Here is a 21,641-nt window from a genome sequence, read left to right on the forward strand (position 1 = left end):
AACTCAACGGAAAGCAACAGCTGGGGTTAGTGGTAGAGATTTCAGTAGTTTTCTGGTGCTCTGGAGAGGGGCTTTCTATTGACCTCCAGAAGGGCCATGTCTTAAGAACAAGGATCATGTTCAAGGACTAAGGACTTTACTCTAGGACAAAGGATAAAACTGAAACAGCCCCATTCTAATATAGCTTAAAACCAAGCCTCCATAAGATCAGGGTAATCTTCCAATGATTTAACTGCTGCTAGGACAAATCCAGTGCTCTTCAAAAGAAGATAAGAGAATCCATAATCTCTTACAATGTATCATACAAAATGTAGAAAATATATAGTCAAAAGTTAGCAGATATGTGAAGAAGCAGGAATATGTGACCAATAGTAAAAAAAAAAAAAAGTGGTCATTAGACATAGACCCACAGACCATTTAGATGTTTCAATTAGCAAACAAGAATTTTTAGAACCTATAAATATTTATCAAAGGATTTAAGGGAAGGGTGGATATAATGGGTGAAAACCGAGAATCCTGAAAAAGAACAAAATAGAACTCTTAGAACAGAAAAATACAATACATAAACTTTAAAAATCTGTTGGAAGAGATTAATAGCAGATTGAACAATGCGAAGGAACAGACTGATAACCTTGAAGTAGAAATTATCCAAATTGAAGTACAGAGAAAAAAAAATTGAAACAAGGACCTGGGGAACAGTCTTAAGTAGTCATAACTGGGGTCCCAGAAGGAGAAGAGAGAATGGGACAGAAAATATATTTGAAGAAATAACAGACAAAATTTTTTCCAGATTTGACTAAAAACATCAAGTCACAGATCCAAAAATCCTGGTGAACCTCAAGTAGGATAATTACAAAGAAAACTACATCTAAGCACATCATAATCAAACTTCTGAAAAGCAAAGATCAAGAGAAAATTTTTAAAGCCACGAGAGAAAAAAAGGACACGTTATGTACAAGAAACACTGGTAAGAATTAGAGCTGACTTCTCATAAAAAACAATGGAGGCCAGGGGACTTCCCTGGTGGCACAGTGGTTAAGAATCCGCCTGAAAATGCAGGGGACATGGGCTTGAGCCCTGATCCAGGAAGATCCCATGTGCCGCGGAGCAACTAAGCCCATGCGCCACAACTACTGAGCCCACGTGCCACAACTACTGAAGCCCGCACATAGAGCCTGTGCTTCGCAACAAGAGAAGCCACCGCAATGAGAAGAAGCCTGCGCAATAAAAGGAAGAGTAGCCCCCGCTCACCGCAACTAGAGAAAGCCCGTGTGCAGCAACGAAGACTCAATGCAGCCATAAATAAATAAATAAATAATAAAATAATGGAGGCCAGAAAACTATCGAACAAACTTTTCAGAGTGCTGAGAGAAAAACAATAACAAAACTATCAACCTATCATTCCATTAAGTAAAAACATCCTTCAAAATTGAAGGAGAAACGTCGACATTCAGATAGTGAAAAGCTGAGAGAATTCATCACTAGAAAACTTGTGCTATAAGAAACACTAAGGAAAATTCTGGCAGAAGGAAAATGATACAAGATGGAAACTTAGAACTATAAGAAAAAATTATGATCACTGGAAACTGTAGATATATGGGTAAATATAAAAACATTTTTCCTTACTTTTCTTCAGTTCTCTATAAAATAGTTGACTGCTTAGAGAAAAAAAAAAAAAACCCTACAAGGTAACTTGGGATTTATAATTTATGTAGCAGTAAAATACATGACGGCAATTACACAAAGGATGGGAGGATGAGTTAAATAAAATTATACAGTTGAAAGATTCTTATGTTACATGTAAAATGGTGTAATAATAAATCAAGTTAGATTATAATAAATTAATGCAGACTGTAATTGCTATAGCAATCACTAAAAATGTAATACAATTTGTTTTGCTTAACAGCTAATAGAAGAGATAAAATTAAATAGTTTTAAAAATGCTTGACTAACCCAAAAATGGCAGGAACAGAGGAAAGAACAGAGAGGGCAAATAGAAATCAAATAGTAAGATGGTAGACCCGAATCCAGTCATTTCTATAATTACATTAAATGTTCAGGAATTAACCAGTCCATAGAAGCAGAGATGGTCAGAGGGATAAAAAAGCAAGACCCAATTATATGTTATTTATAAAAGACACAACTTAAATACAAAGGCACAGATACATTGAAAGCAAAAGGAGAGCAAAAGTTGAATCTTCAATGGCTTCCCTGGTGGCGCAGTGGTTGAGAGTCCGCCTGCCGACTCCCACAGGGTACACGGGTTCGTGCCCCAGTCTGGGAAGATCCCACATGCCGCGGAGCAGCTGGGCCTGTGAGCCATGGCCGCTGATCCTGTGCGTTTGGAGCCTGTGCTCCGCAACAAGAGAGGCCACAGCAGTGAGAGGCCTGCATACCGCAAAAAAAGATGAATCTTCAAAATGCTAAGCATAAGAAAGCTGGTGTGGCAATGTTAATAACAAAGTGGACTTCAAAAAAAGAGTATTTTAGGAGATAAAAGGATCATTTCACAATGATAAAGGGACCCATTTATTCAGTAGATATAACAAACATAAATTATATGAGCCTAAAAACAGCTCTACAATACATGGAAATAAAAGCCATAAAACTACTTAAATTAAAAAGTATCAATAAGTAAATGCTTATCAAATCACAGTATTGTAAAACTTCCTAAAAAATATGCAAAGACAGACAACATAAAAGAGAGATTTGAAATCATAACTACTTAAACTTTGGCACATTAAAAAATAGCCAGAGGGGCTTCCCTAGTGGCACAATGGTTAAGAATCCACCTGCCAATGCAGGGGACAGGGGTTTGAGCCCTGGTCAGGGAAGATCCCACATGCCATGGAGCAACTAAGCCCGTGCGCCACAACTACTGAGCCTGCACTCTAGAGCCCACGAGCCACAACTACTGAGCCCACGTGCCACAACTACTGAAGCTCGTGCACCTAGAGCCTGTGCTCCACAACGAGAAGCCTGCACACTGCAACAAAGAGTAGCCCCTGCTCGCACAACTAGAGAAAAGGCCCGTGCGCACAGCAACGAAGACCCAACACAGCCATAAATAAATAAATAAATTTATATTAAAAAAAAAACAGAGACAGCAAAAAAGAAAAATTAGAAAAAAAATTATACCTATGAACAGCAAAACATCTATGAGCAAAGTCCAAGAACATCACCCAATCAAGGATTTTGTCATTCTAGGAAGAATAGTTTCAGACTGAAGGCCCGCACATGACTCCATCCTTAGGCAGACAATGTGATTGATTACAGGCATACCTCAGAGATGTTGTGAGTTCAGTTCCAGACCACCACATTAAAGCGAATATCACAAGAGTCACATGAATGTTTTGGTTTCCCAGTACTTGTAAAAGTTATCTTTACACTATACTGTAGTCCATTATGTGGGCAATATCATTATGTCAAAAAAATACAATATACATACCTTAATTAAAAAATACTTTATTGCTAAAAAATGCTAACCATAATCTGAGCCTTCAGCAAGCCATAATCTTTTTGCATAGTAACTTCAAAGATCACTAATCACAGATCACCATAATAAATATAATGAAAAATTTTGAAATGTGAGAATTATCAAAATGTGACATAGACATAAAGTAAGCAAATACTGTTGGGAAAATGGTACCAATAGACTAGCTCGATGCAGGGTTGTCACAGGCTTCAATTTGTAAAAAACACAGTATCTGTGATGCACCGTAAAAAGAGGTATGCCTGTACTTCTCCAGTGATGATAGTACTTGCTTGAACACCTAGGAACCATCACGAGAACTGTATCAGTTAGCTATTACAGTGTAACAAGCCATCCCAAAACTCAGTCACTTAAAACAATCATTTAGTTATTTCCCAGTAATCTACAGTGTAGATAGGTGACTCTGCTAATCTGGGCCATGCTTGGTTTATCTTAACTAGCTCACCCATGTGTCTATAGTCAGCTGGCAGGTCAGTTGTGAGTCATCCTATGTTACCCAGCCCCAGCCAAGGCAGCCTAGACAAGAACTGCCAACCCAGACAACACACAGAATTGTGAGATAAATAATAAATGCTTGCTGTTTGAAGCTGCTAAATTTTGAGATAGTTTGTTATGCAGCAAAAGTTAGCCAATGCATCCTGCCAGGAAAAACTTTCTGACTATCCACAAATTATATGACGGACAGGATGATGGTACATGAGAGAAAATAAGCACTTCCCTTCCTTAGACCCTTATAAACTTTTAGCAGAAATAAGAATAACCATGTAATTAGCTGAAATGTTTTATTACAGTCATTACAAAAGTGCATTTTAGTGGTAGAGATGAGCCAGAGATTCTCTTGATTACTTGGAGTATCGGTTAGCCTTTCTAGAATCAACCATAGCCCTCCAGTATATTTCATGCTGGTCTCTCCCCCACCTCACCCAAAGCTCTGCAAACTTTCTTTTCGAATAGGAAGAACTAACTAAACTCGGGGGAGACTTAAAATCATCCATGAGAGTGCAGGGAAAACGATAACTTCTTTTTTATATTTATTTTTATTGCATCTTTTAAGAATTTATGTTTTTGTTTAAAAATTTTTTATATACAAAATATATTAGTACAGTACTATAAGCATAAAATTTTAAAATTTATAAAAGCTCAAAATAACTTTTATAGATAGCATTATAGACATCTGGAGACCCATAATATAGACATACCTCTAAATTTCTATATGTCAGACATCACAGCACACAGAAAATGTAGCTCCATCTAATCCATCTTGAAAGAAATTCTCAGGTACTACAGCCATCAGATCCCACACTTCTATGCTCCTTCCCGGGAAACTTCTTCTTCTCATGGGTCTTAGAGCTTGTTCTTTAACAGTAATTAATTGAGCACTTGTTCTGTGCCAGAGCTAGTTCCCGGGTATAAGTGATGAGCAAGAGTCATAGCCTCTACCCTAATGGAGCTTGCAAGCTGTGTTAGTCTTTTGGGGCTGCTATAACAGAATACCATAGAATGGCTGGCTTATAAACAACAGAAATTTATTTCTCACAGTTCTGGAGGTGGGAATTCCAACATCAAGTCTCCAGAATATTTGATATCTGGTTAGGGCCTGCTTCCTTGTTCATAGGTGGCCACCTTCTTGCTGTGTCTTCACGTGGCAGAAGGGCAGAGAGAAGTAAGATTTCTCTTGAGTCTTTTAAGGTACTAATTCATTCATGAGAGCTCCAACCCCATGACCTCATCTAATCTTAATTACCTGCCAAAGGCCCCACCTTCTAATACCATCACCTTGGAAGGTAGGGTTTCAACATATGAATTTGGGGGTCAGGGGGACAGAAGCATTGAATCTATAGCACAAACTCTCTCTTGTCACATAACCCCGTGTCTCTTCCTGGAAAAAGATAATATATCCACCTCCACGATGCGGAATCCCAGCTCCTAATCCCTGATCCTGAGAGAGCAGAACACCATATGGTTTCTATAGAAAACTCAGATCCATTTTGATGCTTTCATGAATCAGCAAACAGGATGTGGAGGGAAAAAAGAGAACCTAAAGAGGTGTTTCCTGAAAGAGGAAGGCAAGTAAAAACATTCTCCCTGTCTGACTTTGCCTCACTCCACAGCTAGCGATAGCCTTTCCCTAGCCACAGGTGTCTGAAGAAGGCAGGTAGGGGAGTGTTTTAAGAGTTAGAGGAGGGGCTTTCCTGGTGGCGCAGTGGTTGAGAGTCCGCCTGCCGATGCAGGGGACGCGGGTTCGTGCCCTGGTCTGGGAAGATCCCACGTGCCGCAGAACGGCTGGGCCCGTGAGCCATGGCCGCTGGACCTGCGCGTCCGGAGCCTGTGCTCCGCAACGGGAGAGGCCACAGCAGTGAGGGGCCCACATACCGCAAAAAAAAGTTAGAGGAGGGACTTACCTGGTGGCGTAGTGGTTAAGAATCCGCCTGCCAATGCAGGGGACATGGGTTCAAGCCCTGGTCCGGGAAGATCCCACATGCCGTGGAGCAAATAAGCCCGTGCACCACGACTACTGAGCCTGCGCTCTAGAGCCCATGAGCCACAACTACTGAGCCTGAGGGCTGCAACTACTGAAGCCCGCATGCCTAGAACCTGTGCTCCACAACAAGAAAAGCCACTGCAGTGAGAAGCCCGTGCACCGCAACAAAGAGTAGCCCCCGCTCGCAGCAACTAGAGAAAGCCCACGCACAGCAACAAAGACCCAACGCAGCCCAAAATTAATTAATTAATTTAAAAAAAAAAAAAAGAGTTAGAGGACAAGAAAAGATGCTGTCTCCCACTCCCATCCCTTTCTTCCCTCAAAGGTGGGTGATGACAGAGGAGCTCACTGGACACCTGATTATATCCACAAGCTGAATACTCTTGATGGTGAAGAGAGAACTCATGCCTGCATACATTTGGGCTGAAGAAAGGAAAGAAATGAGTTGGTGCAATGAAGGAGGGGTGAAGAATGAAGGAGGGAGAAAAGTGTCTGTTCTTTTGATGGCATCAATTTTACTCTCTCTTTTTGAATGGTCAAATGGTTTCGGAACCACTCCACCACTTTCTTCCCTCTCTTCCATACATTTTTTTCTATTTCTTTCTTCTTTGTTCTCCCCCATACCTAAAGCTGTGCCAGGAATGCAAGAAGGAAAACTTATGCTTTTATAGGATGTACTTGATGAGTGTTGGTAGGAAAAGAGACAAATCATTTTATTTCGTTTTCTTCCTATGGGTCAAGGGGAGTAAACAGAAGAGGAGAGGTGACTTCACATCATGGTATTTAAGTGTTGTTAACTTTACATTATGGTATTTAAGTTACAGGATATCAAGGAGAAGAGTGAACATCACCCAAGGACTTTGCATCCTCTTCTAGGGAAAGGATCTGTGCATTTTCAGTTGATGCAGAAGAGTTATATCATGTTCGGTAGAAGTATGACCTTGTCATTGTCTTTATTTAAAGATTAAGTATGTTTTAAGGAGAAGCATAGAGATGCCACATTGACAAAGGGATGGCTTGTAATGGTTAATTTTAAGTGTCAACTTGGCTGGGCCACAGTGCCCAGATATTTAGTCAAACATTATTCTGGATGTTTCTACAAAGGTGTTTTTTGGATGAGATTAACAGTTACATTGGTGGACTTTGAGTAAAGCAGATTACCCTTCGTAATATGGGTGGGCCTTGTCCAGTCCATTGAAGACCTTGAAAGAACAAAGACCTCCCCTAAGCAAGAAGGAATTCTGCCAACAAATGACCTTTGCACTTAAAACTGCAACTCTTCCCTGGATCTCTAGCTTTCTGGCCTACCCCATCAGATTTTCATTTGCCAAGCTTCACGATCGTGTGAGTCAATTCCTTAAAATATCAATAAACCTTTATCTGATATATTTGGCAAGATGCATGAGCAGTTTCTGAAAACTCCATACTTGTGTGAGCTGCCTTCCCAGTCTTCACTAGGCAGTAGGTGCCCACCTGTCTTCACCAAAGGAGCGATAACTGTTAGCCCAGGGGTCTCACCAAAAGAGGACAGGATAGTTCAGTTCCCAATCCCATCTGATTGCTGGTTTGGCAGCCAAATACTACAAATAAACTTTAAAATAAAGTCTCTTGTTTATCCATTACAATTCTATCATATCTCACCATTTGTTAAACCATTTCAGAATTTTTTAAAAGGAATTAATAAAAACATGAAAATATTTCAGAAGATGTTGCCAACATAGAAATCCAACAAAAAGATCAACTCTCAATTAGCAGAAGTTTACAAAAAGAATAACACAAGAACAATAGGAGTAGAATTCATTTTTTTTAAAGAGAAGGAAAAAAACTCCAGAATTGCAAAAAAGATCACAGATTGAAAATCACACCAACAGTGTCTCTGGAAAAGTAAGCATCACCAGAAATTCTGAGACACAGCTTCTTCAACATTTTCAACTACAGGGAAAGATAAACTGGCACATTTCTAAGAAAGAAAATATGGGTAGTGTTCACAGGAACAAGCCCTCAGGCTGAGCTCTGGATTTCCTGTCTCTCACTAGCAATGCCAGAGGATGGTGGGGTGGCATCTTCCCTTGAAGACTGAGTGGAAAGGTGTGACTTAAAAGTGACATTTTTCATTTTCTGTGGGAAGGCAGAAGAAAGACTCTTCGTAATGTCTAAACTCAGCCAACAGCCTTATAAAAAGGGGGCTCAAAGAAGCACGATAAAATACTAAATGTTGTAATTAGATAACATACCTTGGTATATAGTTATTTTTATTGAAGAGAATGTGTAATAACTTCCAAATGTCATCAGAAAAGTAACTGATTTTTCTTTAAATGTTGGAATTGAAACAGTAAGGAAAGGGGCAGGGCATAACCTTTGTAAGAATGACATAGCCCGAGGACATGACATAAACTGATTAGAACCAAATGGGTCCAAGATGACCGACAAGTCAACTTCCACTAGACCTTGAGCCTCAGTATATGCTCATTATAACACATCAGCAAGTTAAATGACACACCCACAGGCGCCATGACAGTTCCAAGGCCGACCATAAGGATCAAAAAGTGGGCGGTGGCCCAATTCCTGGAAATCCCTGCCCCTTCCTAAAATAGCTGGAATACTCCTCCCACTCATTAGTCTATGAAATTACCCACCCCTATAAGAACTGACAACTCCATACCCTGGTGCCTTTCTCACCTTCTGAGGTGGCCCACACTCTGTCTGTGGAGTGTGTTTCTGTCTAAATAAATCCACTTCTTACCTATCACTTTGTCTCTCACTGAATTCTTTCTGCGATGAGACATCAAGAACCTGAACTTCATTACATTAAGTCCTGAAACCAGGTGTGTGATCTCAGTTGGAAGACCATGGATTTTGGCCAGGTTCGAGTCCCCGCCACATGGGTTCGAGTCCCCGCTGCATGGGTTCAAGTCCCAATCTGGGTTTAGGCTGGGTTCGAGTCCTGGCACATGGGTTAAAGTCCCAATCTGAGGTGCACCATTTCAGAATCAGTAAGGCCTAAAAGCAAATAAAGCAACCTAAAAGAGAAAAAATAATGGGGGATGGGGAGGAACTCAGGTTCTTAAGAACAAGAAAAGTTAAGAGAAGCGACAAGCTGTGTAGACCCAAAGGGCATTGTTGCTTGTCTTCTTAAAAAGAAGTGCCCCAAATTGCAATTAATGCAGTAGCTTTGAATTAAGAATGATTCATAAAATATTTTAAGATATGAAACAGAATTTTTTTGAGTTTTTTTTTCAAATACTTTGAAAGTCTCATGGGGAAAGAAAGCTCCGCCCTGCCTCAGAGTTCAGTATCTGAGTGGGAGGGTGGCCCTGAAGCCACTGCACATGACCTTGCCTTAAGTAGACAAGAGACATGACCCGATTTGCATTTTAAAATGTCAAAAGTAGAATGGATCCTTCCTATTGCTTTCTTTATGCTCCTGGTCTCTCACTTGAGCTAATATTGAGATTAGCATGCTTCCTGAATCAGAATACGTGTGTGTGCTGACAGCATATCTCTGGGAGAAGGTGCCCCCAGCCAGTGTGCAGGGCAACGGTGCCCTTATTGTCACAAAAGGTGTATCTGGTATCTGGTATCTGGTATCACAAAAGGTGTATCTGGTATCTGGTATCACCTTTGACAACATTAGCCGTTATGATTCCAGGACCACCAAACAATCCTGATTATAACTAACTTCTCTTGTAGCTTTATCTCTAGCAAGATACTAAGCTGATCAATGAATGTTCTTTTTTGTTGTAAGTCAAGAACTTAGCATTATGGTTTTATTTTTCTTAAGTGTGTATTTCTATGAATTCTCAATCTGCTATCTTTCTTTATTATTTTGATATAAGCCTATAATCCCTTATCCACTACTCTGAAATCCAAAAAGAAAGTTGTTTTTTTCATTTGGCAGCAAAACTTGACATGAACAGATGGAAATCTATTTATAGTCTATCCTCCTCAAGGAGAATACTTATATATTTTGCTGCAGAAATATAATGTGTTTGATTACAAGGTATCCTTTATCTGTATATACTGAGATACAGTTTTTGTCCTTTTTCTGCATCTATTGAGATAAGATGGTGTTTGTCCTTTATTATGCTTTATCGTGAATTATACCGATTGATTTCTTAATGTTAAATCCAATTTACTTGTAGTGTATTTTTTTTAATATATTGCTCGATTTGGTTTCCTGATATTTCACTTAAGATTTTTACATCTATGTTCGTGAGAGATTAGTCTGAAATTTACTTTTATAATATTTTTGTTAGATTTTGAAATGAAAGTTTATGCTGGCCTTATGAAGTGGGTTGGAAAGTGTCCTGTCTTCATTTTGGGGGAGCATCTGTGTAAGATTGGCATTATTTTTTTCATAAATGTTTGGTAAAATTCACAGGCCTGGAGTTTTCTCTGTGGGATTAATTTTTTTAATTGTTATGGAGCTATCCATATTTTTCTATTTCTTCTGATATAAAATTTGGTGCGTTGTATTTTTCTAGGGATTTTTTTCATTTCATCTAAATTTTAATGCCATTGGCACAGAATTACTTACAATATTCTTCTATTATTTTTTATTATCTGCAGGATCAAAGGAGATGCTTTTTTACATTCCTAATGTTAGTTATTTGCACCCTCTCTCTTCTATCAGTCATTTATCAGTATTATTAGAGAACCAAATTTTGGCTTTTTTGTTCCTCTCGTTATGGTCATCTCTTGATTTATTCTTGTCTTTCATCTACTTTCTTTGAGTTTATTTTGCTGTCCTTTTTATAATTTCTAAAAATGGATGCTTAGTTCATTTATTTTTCAGCTGTTCTTCTTTTTTGTATAATTCATTCAGAACTTACAATTTCCCTTTAAGAAGCTTTATTACACAGGTTTGGATATGGAATATTTTATGATTATTCAATTCCAAATAGTTTTAAATGACCATTATGATTTATTCTTTAACATGAGTTATGTGGAAATGTATGCCTTAATTTCCAAACATATGTAGACTTTCTAGTTTTTGTTGTTGGCGGTTGTTAGTTGAGTTCTAGCACAACTGAACTGAGGACAGAGAACATGCTCGATATGATTTCAGTATTTTTGAGACTTGTTTTATGGTCCTTCCTTCCGGCCATAGACTTTTGCCGGGTTGGTAGTTATTTTCTTTCAGCTCTTTGAAGATATCTGTTTGTTGTCTTCTGGCTTCTGTTGTTTCTGTTGAGAAAACCAACCCACTATTTGGCTGGTTGAGAAACTGATTGGGCCACTTCATTCAGAAATTCATCCTAAAAGAAAAAGAATGTATATATATATGTATAACTGAATCACTTTGCTGAACAGCAGAAATGAACACAACATTGTAAATCAACTGTATTTCAATTTTTTAAAAAAAGGAAAAAAAATGCATCCTGATGGTGACTGACATGTGTTCTGGGTAAGAGGTGTGCTTTTCCTACTAACTGTTTCTGCACCAACACCATCAATCAAGGACTCACAGGTTGTCTGATTTACCACCGTGACATTCCACATAATGTTACCCTAGGCCAAAAAACCCACTTTATGTCAAAGAGGGTGTGACAAGGGGCACATGACGGCAGAATCTATGGGTTCTACCATATGCCATGTCACCCAGAAGCTGCTTATATAAAAGAGCATGGTAACTGTTTTTTGAAGGGATGCTAAGGCACCAACATGGAGATAAGATGCTGTCTTTCAGGATGCAGTGTACATCTTAAACCAATGGTCATTAAACCAACGATGCTGTGTCCCCACAGACAGAACACATGTGTCCAGGATCAAAGTAGGAGGAGTCCATTTTAACATCATTCCCAGCAACTCACTTGGCTAATTTGTGCTTCTTATCCCTGTGACTTTAATTTCTACAAGCCTAGAGGTCCTGGTTCCAGCAAAAACTAAAACTGGCTGCTCCCTAGTCATTGAGTCATATGACTCCTATGCATAATTTATTAAACTTCTACCATCATCTTCAATTCTTATGTTAGTTTTCTTCTTATCAATGTATTTCTCTCTTTCTTTGGAATTATTAATACTTGATAGCGCCCTTCACCCACTTTCTTTCCTCCCTTTCTTCATCCTTATAGTCCAACATTTGCAGTGAATGTTCCTGAATTCAAGTTACAATACAAATGTACCTCTCTCAGTCCCCGAATCAGATGCGGCTTCTGTCCAAATATAGCCTCCCTCTAGGGGGTGTGCATCCTCAAGAAATAGGGTGTGGCTATGATTCAGGAAGTCTAGGGAGGGGCCTGAGCATCGTCATCTTCATAAAGCTCCACTGGCATTCCTGACCTGCTCCTCCAGTTGAAAACTGCTCCCTAAGAGAATCTGTACCTGCTTCTCTCTGCATCTCTGCTCCATTCCTCTCTTGCTACCAAATAGACACTCCCCGCTATGAGGGAGAGGACATTCCAGCTATGAGGGTAAGTAAAAGATTCACCATCCCTGAGAACTGCTTTTGTTCTAAGGTAATTTCCAGATTGGGTGAGTGTCATTTGCAATCAAAAGAACTTAAGTAGGGCTTCCCTGGTGGCGCAGTGGTTGAGAGTCAGCCTGCCGATGCAGGGGACACGGGTTCGTGCCCCGGTCCGGGAAGATCCCACATGCCGCAGAGTGGCTGGGCCCGTGAGCCGTGGCCGCTGAGCCTGCGCGTCCGGAGCCTGTGCTCCACAACGGGAGAGGCCACAGCAGTGAGAGGCCCGCGTACCGGAACAAAAATCTTAAGTAACACAGCTAGTAAGCTGTGATGGCTAATTTTGTGTGTCAACTTGGCTGGGCCACAGTACTCAGATATTTGGTCAAGCACCAGTCTGGATGTTGCTGGGAAGGTATTTTTTACGTGAAATTAACATTTAAATCAGTAGACTCTGAGTCAAGCAGGTTATCCTTCATAATGTGGATGGGTCTCATCCATCAGTTGAAGGCCTTAAGAGAAAATAGCCTAAGGGACTCCAAGGAACAGGGAATTCTGCCTTCACACTGTCTTTAAACTTGAGCTACAACATCAGCTCTTCCCTGGATCTGCAGCACAGCAGATTTTAGACTTACCACAACTCCACAATCACTTGAGCCAGTCCCTTAAAATCTCTCTCCCTCTCCCTCTCTTTATAGATAGATAGATAGGTAGGTAGATAGATAAAGAGATAGAGAGATAGATATAGAGATAGAGGTTCTATTTCTCTGGAAAACCTTAACATATGCATTTCTTGGTTTCTCACCCATTGTTCTTAGCTCTCTGAGTAAACCTGACCTCTGGACGCACAGAATCATGCCCTGAAAGAGGCTGCAATTTCTGGACAACTGGAGACAAGCTCATTGGAATAGGACCCAAGAGCTGGACCAGATGTTGGTGTTAATACTCTCATAACTGTTACAGGACAGGTTGAACACTGTGTGCAATGAATAACTTTGAAGAAATGTGCATACATTTTCAAAAGGTACTTTATCAATAAGCAAATGTCCTGGTTTTGCTTTCTTTTTTCTGTCTCTCTTGTCCCTGGGGACCCCGAGGAGCAAAGTCCCCCTGACATTCGGTCTCATGACTCTCAATGAAAAATTTCTAATATAATCAGTTTCTTTCTAACTAGCTTTCTTCAGAGTTCACAGTAGCAGAAATTCATTCCAGCAAAAACATAGTACTGAAACAAGAAAGGCTGCCTTTCTTGTTTTTTCCTTAAGCTTCCATGAATCTTTTTGTAAGCTTCTGAAAATGTGGCAACCTATGAATCAAAGTGAGAAACTACTCACCTTCAAGCCAGACATTTATCTTGAGTGCTTTTCTAAGATGTACACATCACTTCTGTGAACTCGTGCTTTCACTCATTCTTTCTATGCCTCTTCCCACCCAATGGTGTTTCAGTTTCCCTAGCTTGTCCACACTCAACGAAACACAAGGGAATTTGAACCAATCTGATCATCTCTAATGGATTCTTGGATGGGTCATCATTTTCTAAACAAATAAACAAGAGTCAAATGACTGCACTTTAACTAAGTGAAGTGTTCTATAGAAATCTTTTTACTCATTAGCAGCTTGTCTGTTTCTTTTCCTCCTTTTTCTTTCCTACATCTCCCTTCACTCATCCAGAGCCTTGGTGAAGACAGGAATCATTCCACTAGCTCTGATACTTTGGCTACAGGCGCTAATGCATTTCTAGAATAAGTGTTCACACTTCTTGCCTCTAACACGCAGAAACATGAAACCTGTCCCAGGCTTCTCAGCCTGATGGGGAGTCCCAGGAGAAAGGCTGTTTGGGGAAAGAAAGAACTCAGGCTCTCTGTCTGTAGTCTCTTATTTCTCACACTTCTCCCTAGAGCTCTCCTGCAGGCAATAGCCCTTCTCCCCGATGATTTAGTCATCATGAATTCCAAATCTAACTGTGTGAGAGACCTTGTTTGTTAAAGGTGCAAGGAACTCAAACACTCTCTCTATTTTTTTTAAGCCTTGTATTTTCTTTTCTTTTTTTAAAAAATTTATTTATTTATTTTTGGCTGCGTTGGGTCTTCGTTGCTGCACGCGGGCTTTCTCTAGTTGCGGCCAGTGGGGGCTACTCTTCGTTGCACTGTGCGCAGGCTTCTCATTTCAGTGGCTTCTCTTGTTGCAGAGCACGGGCACTAGGTGTGCGGGCTTCAGTAGCTGTGGCACGCAGGCTCAGTAGTTGTGGCTCACAGGCTCTAGAATGCAGGCTCAGTAGCTGTGGTGCACTGGCTTAGTTGCTCTGCGACATCTGGGATCTTCCTGGACCGGGGATTGAACCCATGTCCCCTGCATTGGCAGGCAGATTCTTAACCACTGCACCACCGTGGAAGTCCAAACACTCTACATTTTAAAATTTCTGCCTGACAGGGTCATAAACATTCTAACTTCTAGCCTTCCCGGTTGAATACAGTGAGTTAGTGTTGAGGTGATCGGAGCAGAAGCCCATTCTGACCTAAATCAAGTCAGTGACACATTTTCCAGCCACTTGTCCATCACATTTTTACAGGAAGAGCCTGATGTTCTATGCATTCAACTATTCTGATGCGGTAGTGAGGAGATCGTGACGCTAAAAAGGACGTCACCTTTACCTTCACCCCGTTCCCGATCCCACATGAGGCTTTGGGAGTTGGGCTGTGGTCCTGTGATGTCTACTGTGTATACTACTTGCAAATTTAAAATAAAGCCCTTTGAGGAGGGGATTGGATGGCAGGTTTGGAAATTTAGGGTTTTAGGGGAAAGTAGACGCTGTTTAAATTAAAGAAAATTGAGGTAAATCACCTCCTTCCTCTTCCCAAAGTTTGGAGTGGGGTGGGTATTAATAGCAAAGGATCATCTCTTTCCAAAGAAATCTCTTCACAGATCTCTTCGGAAATGAAGTATGTTCCCCTCCGTACTCTGATTCCTTTTTTGTGTCCTAAAACTGGGTGAGAGGTTTAAAAGTCATAGAACAAGTTTTTAAACATTTTCTTTGAATATTTGTATATGATCACCTGGCTTTGGAATTTCTCATCTAGAGTATTTTGGTGCCTTGAACAAAATGTCAATTTTAACAGCCTTTTACATATACAAAATAAAAATAGAATTACAAGGAGATAAAGACAAATCTAAAAACATAGGAGAAGATCCTAACATATATTTTGGAAACTAACATCAAGTAGACAACATCAATCAATACACAGAAAATATTTAGAAATAAACCTAAATAAAAAGCACAAAAAATCTTTACCGGAAAAAATTTAAACTTGATTGAAAGATACAGAACAAACTGTGAATATAAACAGATCTTTAGGTTTCTGGATGAGAAACCTTAACATTATGAAGATGTCCGTTATCTCTCAAATTAATCTATAAATTCAATGCAATCTCAATTGAAATCCCGGCACGATTTTTAGGCAACTTGACTGTTCTAAAATGCCAGTGGGAAAGTAAAGGAGCACTAATAGTTTAGACAGTTTTGAAAGAGAAGAACACAGGTATGTGTGTGTGAGGGAGGTCTCTTGCCCCGTTAGACAAGACATATTGAAGACTCTAGAGTTTAAAACAGTGTAGGGGAGGGGGAAGGAGGAGGGATAAATTAGAAGTTTGGGTTTAACAGATGCACACTACTATATATGAAATAACCAACAAGGACCTACTGTATAGCACAGGGATCTATATTCAATACCTTGTGATAACCTGTAATGAAAAAGAATAAGAAAAAGAACAGATATATATATGTAACTGAATCACTTTACTGTACACCTGAAACATTATAAATCAACTGTACTTCAATGTAAAAAATAAAATAGGACTTCCCTGGGGGCGCAGTGGTTAAGAATCCGCCTGCCAGTGCAGGGGACACAGGTTCGAGCCCTGGTCCGGGGAGATCCCACATGCCGCGGAGCAACTAAGCCCGTGCGCCACAACTGCTGAGCCTGTGCTCTAGAGCCTGCAAGCCACAACTACTGAGCCCATGTCCCACAACTACTGAAGCCCATGCGCCTAGAGCCCGTGCTCTGCAATAAGAGAAGCCATCGCAATGAGAAACCTGCACACTGCAAAGTGTAGCCCCCGCTCACCACAACTAGAGAAAACCTGCTCGCAGCAACGAAGACCCAACACAGCCAAAAATAAATAACAATAAAAATTTTTAAAATAAATAAAATAGTGTAGTATCATTACAGGAGAAGAAAAATAAATCAGTGGGATAGAAAAGAGAACCCAGACACAGATCCATGCACATGTGGGTGGATACTAGAGAAGGCATTAAAACTCACCAAGGAAAAGACAAACTATTCAGAAAAAAAGGCTTGGAAAACTGGCTCATCTTTTGGAATAAAATAAAATTAGATCACAATCTTATAAGTGGAAAAAACAAATTTTAGGTCAATTAAAACAAATAAAACTTTTAAACTAGTAGAAAAATATATAGAAGTATATCTCTGTGATTTGGCAATGGGTGGACTTCCTAAAGCAGACACAAAAAGCACAAACCATAGAGGAAAAAATTAATACATTTGATTATATTAAAATTGAAAACTTCTGTTTGGCAAAAGACACTATAAACACATTTAAAAGACAAGTGGCAGACTATGACAGCACACTTGCAACATATGTAGCAGATGAAGGAGTAGTGTCCAAATAGACAAATAACTCCTACAAATGTAAGGAAAAGACAATATGGAAATGTTGCCAAATGAGGAGCAGACAATTCACAGGAGAGGACACTCAAACAGTAAAAAAAATTATTAAAGATCCTCAAACTCCTAGTAACTATGGAAAATAAAATTAATAATTTATATATCATCTTTCACTAATCAGAACGACCAAAATTTGAAAGATTGCTGTTACAAATGCTGGCAGATATAGCAGTTATGGGCTACACATTTATACAATATTTTTGGAAAACAATTAAAAATTTAAACGTTCCTACTCTTCAGTCAGCAGGAGCCATCATGAATTCTATTTACTTCCTTGTCCAAATCAGGACACCCTTGAAGGCCTGTGGCTCTCCTCTCAGTTAATTTCTAAATATGACACACCCCAGGCCTTCCTCACCTGTCCCCACACTGGCCCAGGGCCTGGAAAGCATAAGACTGTCTCTGACCTTCTGTTGCCCCACATGCAAAACACCTTTTGTCTGTGTGATTCCATGGCCTGATAGCACAGGTGATTTCTTCCTGATGCCTGCTGCTCTGAAGTATGGCCTGGGCAACTGCTTCTCGGCCTTTTGGCTAAGATCAGGTGTAGTATCTATTCTTATCAGAAGTACGGCCTGGGTTCTCTTTATTCTCGGACCCTAAACGTTATGGAGAATTTGTCAGGTTGTTAGTTATCCCCACTCTAGACTAGGCAGGGACAGGAGATTTACACCATTCCCACTCTGCATCTCTGCCCCAAATTCTTCTCTTACACCAGCTCATAGAAATTTTGTAGTCTGTTCTATTGGCTTACTTTTTTTTTTTTTTAAAGTCTCTTTTGGTCTGAGACTTGGACTATACTTCTCGAACTTAGAGGCTAAAAATGTGAAATTTCTCAACCTTCTACTTCCTTACTAGGTGTGGTGGTATTAAAATATGTTCAAAGTTTCATTGGTACACCTCCCTTCAAGTGATGGAAGCCAAATTCCTATCCCTTTGAGTGTGGGCTGAACCTAGTAACTTGCTCCTAATGAGTAGAATACTGTGGAAGTGACAGCGTATAACTTGGGAGAGTAGGTTGTAAAAGGTACTGCCACCTCCTGCTCACTCTCCTTTGGACCATTCACTCTGGGGTAGGCCAGCTGCCATACTGTGATGTCACTCAGGCAGCCTATGTGAAGCCCATGTAGTGAGGATGCCTGCCAACAGCCATGTGAGCAAGCCATCTTGGAAGCAGATGCTCCAATCCCTTTCGGCCCCATCTGACATCTTGATTGCAACAACACAAGAGCCTGTGAGCCAGAACTACCCAGATAGACTGACCCACAGAAACTGTGAGCTAATAAATATTTGTTGTTTTAAGTCTGTAAATTTTGGGGTAATTTGTTACACAGCAATAGATAATTAATACACTGAGGGAATTGGCAACATCTTGTCTCATGGACAAATGGGATAATCAAAGAGAGAAGAAAAGAACATACAGGTTAATATTTTTTATGGGCTGAACTGTCACTCCACCCCCCACCATTCATATGTTGAAGCCCTAACCCCCAGTACCTCCAAATGTGACTGTATTTGGAGATAGGGTATTTAAGTAGGTAATTAAGATTAAATGATGGGGCTTCCCTGGTGGTGCAGTGGTTGAGAGTCAGCCTGCCGATGCAGGGGACACGGGTTCGTGACCCGGTCCGGGAAGATCCCACGTGCCGCGGAGCGGCTGGGGCCGTGAGCCATGGCCGCTGAGCCTGCGCGTCCGGAGCCTGTGCTGCGCAATGGGAGAGGCCACAACAGTGAGAGCCCCGTGTACCGCGAAAAAAAACAAAAAAACAAAAAACTGTACAAGAGATATAAGGAAATCCCAATAGATAAATTAAAATGGAATATTTAAAAGATATTCAAATAACTCAAAGGAAGGCAAATGTAAGAAAACCAGTTTCTTCTACACACAGAACACTCTGACGTAAAATGTGCAGTTTTTCAACACTGAGTAGTTTTCCAGCTGTCTATGGATGCCAACTGGGTCTCCTACAATTTAATTCAATTCTGACACTAACTACCCCAAGTAAGTGCAGACCCACAGGCTAAAGGCTTCATCCCAGAAACTGCCTCCCACTTTGGATGCCCATGGCAAGTCTGGGCCTCCCATACTTCTGACCAACCAGCTATAAATCAGGGGTTCCTACAACCCCCTCTTCAGTTTCAATAACTTTCTATAACAGCTCAGAGGACTCAGGGAAACTCTTTACTTACTATGACCAGTTTATCATAAAAGATACAACTCAGGAACAGCCAAATGGAAGAGATGCACAGGGCAAGGAGTGTGGGAAGGAGTGTGACGCTTCTGTGCCCTCTTGGGACACGCTATCCTTTCAGTACCTCCATGCATTCACTGACCCAGAAGCTCTCTGAACCCCTTAGTTTAGAGTTTTTATAGAAATTACATGATGTACGCATGACTGATTGAATCATTGGACATTGGCGATTAAGTCAATCTCCAACCCCTCTCCTTTCCTTGGAGGTCGGGTGTGGGGCTAAAAGTTCCAACCATTTAATCAGGTGGCTGTTCCTCTGGCAACCACCCCCAGCCTCCCAGAGTCATCTCATTAGCATATAAACAGACTTATCACAATGGAGGTTCCAAGAGTTTTAGGGACTCCGTGCCAGGAACTGGGGAAGATGACCGACTAAATATTTCTTATTATACCACAACATTACAGCAATAAAGGGGAAACAGGAGTGAAACACAGAGGGAACAAGCAAAAACAAATTTATAAAATGGTATACCTAAACCCAAACATGCCAATAATTATATTTAAAAGAATAAGCTGTTTCTATATGCACTAATGTAGAAAAGTCTCTAGGACATATTGTTATGTAAAAAAAAGTTACAGAACAAAGCATTCATTATAAACCAGCTAAGTTTTTTATATATTCCTGTATGTCCATGTACATTTGTATTTCCAGCCCAACATAAATGCATTAGAAAGATCTGGAAGTATATTCAAATTGAAAATAGTTCTTGAAAATTCGCTGGGATTAGAGAGGAGAAACAGTGTCAAGAGGAACTTTTTTTCTATATAATTTTAATGACAAGAATGTATTTATGTATTACTTTGTCATTAAAAATAAATGAATGGAATTAATTTTAAAAGAACATATTGTTTCACAGTGTGCTGGTGATACCATATGGGAATTAGACATTTTTAGGTCCCCTGACTCAGGAATGTAGCCAACTGCTTTTAGCAGAATTTGTCAAATGAAGTTATTAGTATTTCAATCTATTTCCTATCTGTGCCATTTATCTTTTACTCCCATTTTTCTTCCCCTTCCCAGATTTAAACCCTCAAGTCTGGAGCCCTGTAACCCTAAGGGTTATGGATCCAATCTCCCTTTATCTTCACCAACTCCAACATCATATTACTCTTTTAGAATTTAACACTTTCAAAATTTTAGATATTCCCAGGAATGGCTTTCATAAAAATATATTCAGCAGTTTTTCCACTATTATTTTTAAAGTAGTTTTAAGAGCAATGTTTTTCAAACTGTAGGTCTCAATTAGTAATGGGTCATAAAACTTATATAGTGGGTCTCAATTCATATTTATTTTTTAGGAAATGAAATAGAAAATATCAGAGTGCACTGAAATTATAGCGTGGGTGAGATTTGTGAAATTTTCGTGTGTGTGCACGTGTGTAGTGGGTTGTGATGGAAAATGTTCTTTGTTTTCTGTAGGTTGAGGTAAGGGAAGGTGGAGGAGGAAGAGAAACACTGCTGTTGTGAAAACATTTAAAAGAAACTTGATGCAATGTGCCTTCTTTCCTTCTTCTACTTACACATGTAAGTAACGTGTAAATACTTACCCCTTAAACAAATGCTTGTTTAATGACTAGCCAACAGATTCTTAGCTATATAGGCCTAGAAATGTGAGGTAACTGGAAGTTTTACAAATAATGCCATTCATCCATCCATCCATTCATTCATTCAATATTTATTTAGCATCTATTACGTGCTAAACCTCAGTGAAAGAATCTTTGGAAATTTCAGGGGAAAAAAACTAACCTCTTGAATGGAATAATGAACAAAAATAAATAAGACATTTGCACAGGGATTTAAGCCAGTTTTGTAATACGAATGTAATACCATGAACAGATATCCCCTGAGAGGATAGGGAACAACCAAGCATGCATACCAAGACTCGCTGTCTCTGGTGGGGCAGGTGGGAGGCTGGAAAGGGTTTCAAGAGCAGAGTAGGCCACCATGGTGGTACCACAGTTCCACCTCAGCGTAGGATCCCCCTGGGTAGGGATGCGAATTTTCTGGGGCCAAAAAATATTCTCCACCAGGACAGGCTTGACTCCTGCTTACACAACTGACTCAAAGTATGTTACTTAAGGGGCTGGAAACAGTGATGATTGTGACTAATATTTTTTTTAAGTACTGAGAATTTTTTTATTACGAAAATTTTAATGATCATGATACAGCACAGCACTGGTTGCAATGACTCTAATTTCAGTAAATTTGAAAGCATGGTTCCCCCCACATATTGATCTCTCCACCTAATGGACATCCTAACATAAAATT

The 21,641-nt window shown here is 39.9% G+C and overlaps 1 protein-coding gene and 1 non-coding gene across 2 annotated transcripts in view; both read left to right on the forward strand.

Moving 5' to 3' along the window:
• Positions 1 to 21,641, forward strand: part of LOC149750253 (dehydrogenase/reductase SDR family member 2, mitochondrial-like) — a 98,968-nt gene that overhangs the window by 38,705 nt on the left and 38,622 nt on the right. The gene's annotated exons all lie outside the window — the stretch shown is intronic.
• On the forward strand, positions 17,635 to 17,821 carry LOC115803686 (U2 spliceosomal RNA). The gene has a single exon (XR_004024456.1). It is a non-coding gene; the product is annotated as a U2 spliceosomal RNA (small nuclear RNA).

This window comes from Delphinapterus leucas, chromosome 2 (genome assembly GCF_059928025.1).
Source record: "Delphinapterus leucas isolate spDelLeu-1000000601 "Yukka" chromosome 2, BTC_Dleu_Yukka2, whole genome shotgun sequence".
NCBI classification, from domain to species: domain Eukaryota; kingdom Metazoa; phylum Chordata; class Mammalia; order Artiodactyla; family Monodontidae; genus Delphinapterus; species Delphinapterus leucas.